This window comes from Neofelis nebulosa, chromosome 7, assembly GCF_028018385.1.
Source record: "Neofelis nebulosa isolate mNeoNeb1 chromosome 7, mNeoNeb1.pri, whole genome shotgun sequence".
Lineage (NCBI taxonomy): Eukaryota > Metazoa > Chordata > Mammalia > Carnivora > Felidae > Neofelis > Neofelis nebulosa.
The window spans coordinates 148,336,335-148,339,002 of record NC_080788.1 but is presented as its reverse complement, the minus strand read 5'-3'; the positions used below and the strand labels follow the sequence as shown (position 1 = coordinate 148,339,002).

The window sequence follows — 2,668 nt, the reverse complement described above, 5'->3', positions numbered from 1 at the left end:
CCAGTGTGATGCATCCCTGAGATGCAAGTTTCCTTCAACATACACAAATGCAAAAATGTGATGTCCTCCATTAACAGAGGGAATGATTAAATCAAAGCCATCCTTAATTTATTCATAAAATCATTAGAGAAAGTTTTTTCATGAACAAAAAACACATGTTCATCATTTAAAAATAATTAAAAAGGAGAAGGAAATTACCTCCACATGATCATGGCCACTATGAAAGCCCACACCTGACAGCATATTGAACATAAAATACTAAAAGCATTTCTGCCATATCAGGAGCCAGGAAATGATGCTCATCCCCAACATAAGTATTCCACATGATAACGTGAAGAATAACTATGCTGCCTCAAACCATATCATCGTGTCACAGTCCTTATTTGGATGAAAGTCACGGGAGAAACAGCCAGTCCAAGGACTCTCAGACCCTCCTTTGTCCCTTGACAGCAGGATATAAATCTCCCTTGGGAAACTCCCCTTCCCTGTACCAGGAGGGGAGAACCATCCTTAGCACCAGAATAAGGAACTCAGGGACAAGAAGGTTGTGCAAACAAACCTAGTTATTTGTTGACTAATTAAATACCCCAAAACCACACCTTTGCCTTGACTCTTGCCAAATCCAATGTTTTGTTGTCTGTAAGTCACAAGTGCCACCTGCTTTGTTCATTCTCTGGGTGTCATATTATTAGGAGGCCCAGGCACTTGCAAAATGATATTTATTCTCCCTTTAGATCAGTCTTATGTCAATTGAATCCTTACACCTGGTGAAAACCCAGAAGAAAAGAAGGGAAAGGCATTCTTCTCCTACAACTGGAAGAAGTACCCACAAACTTTGGCAATAAAAAGAAATAAAAGACATTTAAATCAGTAAGGAGGAAGGAAAATTACTTGTTTGCAGATGACATGATCTTAAACATAACAAAACCCTGGAGATACCACAAAAAATATTAGAACCAGTTTTTTAAAATGAGGAAAAGTGCAGGATGCACAATGAGCACAATGAACAAAGAAAATAAATAAAAATAAACCACCTATGATTCTACACCCCAGCATGGAAATATATGCAAAACAAATAACAAAATTATACAACTGAAAATGGCACAGAATAAAGTACTTGGGATTAAACTTCATAAATTATGTAAAATAATTGTAGAGTGAAAACGACCTTTGTTGATGAAAGACATGTAAAAATGCACGAGTTCCGCAAACATACCTGTGCTCACTGAGTAGAATTATTCATATTGTCACAGCACCATCCACACAAACTAATGTAGAAGTGCATCCCTAAACCTGCCATTCACTTTGAAAGAATCAAATCTAAGTCTGCAGTGTGATATATATGTAAGAGGACATGCAAATAGGGCCCTCTCTGTGCTGATAAAACCAGCCCATCCCGACCAAGCAGCTGGGAGATGAGCCCCAGCTCCAGGGGTCCCAGGTGTTCCCATTCTGTGATCAGGACAGAACACAGACACCTCACCATGGAGTATGTGCTTGGCTTGGTTTTCCTTGTTGCTTTTTTAAAAGGTAATTCATGGTGAACGAGAGACACTGAGTATGTGAGTGGATATGAGAGAGAACCAGTGGATGTGTGACAGTTTCCTGACCAAGATGTCTTGCGTCTGCAGGTGTCCAGTGTGACGTGCAGCTGGTGGAGTCTGGGGGAGACCTGGTGAAGCCTGGGGGGTCCCTGAGACTCACCGTTGTAGCCTCTGGATTCACCTTCAGTAGTTCCAGCATGAACGGGGTCCGCCAGGCTCCAGGGAAGGGGCTGCAGTGGGTCTGACGGATTGATACTGATGGAAGTGGCACATACTACGCAGATTCCGTGAAGGGCCGATTCACCATCTCCAGAGACAACGCCAAGAACACGCTGTATCTGCAGATGAACCTGAGGGCCGAAGACATGGCCACATATTACTGTGCAAGAGACTGGTGAGGGGACATCACTGGGAGCCCACACGCAAACCTCCCTGCAGGAGGGGATCAGCACCACCAGGGGGCGCACACTATGCACAATTCTGCTTTGTGTTGCCAGGAGCAGGTGCAGTTGGAGGTTACAGGCAGGTTTCCTGTCAGGGTCTGGGGCTTCCTGTCCACACAGCAGTTTCCCCAGGGAGCCTCTCTGGACACAGGATTCTGTGCTTACCTATTAACTCTCTGAATTAGATACCTGTTGTCATAGGAAAACTGCACTAACATGCACAAAAGACACAGATGTTTCCGTTGCTTACTCCTGTCCCTGAACATAAGTGAATTAAAGATTTCCTGAGGCACAACAGCTGAACCATTAGAGGAGTCCCAAATGCACTCCCTGTGCAGCCAGAACCACAAGCTCCCACAGCTCCCCATTATCTTCACCCAGCCCTTGTCCAATCAAACAACGTGAGACTTCCCTCCTGGTACTTGCTACTCAGGATGTTACATGAGCTACAGCTTTATTCAATTCCTCTAAACAAGAGATAAACCATCTCCATGTATTAGTCTGGATTCTCCTGAGGAACAGAACCCAAAGCACATTGGTTTCCATGACTAAAGAGGTTGGGAAGTCCCATGATCTACTGTCACAAGCTGGAGACCCAGGAAAACCAGTGGTGTAATATGTCTGATTCTGAACTAGGGTCTAGTCTCAGAACGTAGAGATCTGATGATATAACTCTCATAA

The 2,668-nt window shown here is 43.7% G+C and overlaps 1 pseudogene; it reads left to right on the top strand.

Annotated features, from left to right (window-relative positions):
* The first annotated feature begins 1,442 nt into the window (after positions 1-1,442).
* On the top strand, positions 1,443-1,942 carry LOC131518015 (immunoglobulin heavy variable 3-74-like; annotated as a pseudogene).
* The last annotated feature ends 726 nt before the right edge of the window (positions 1,943-2,668 follow it).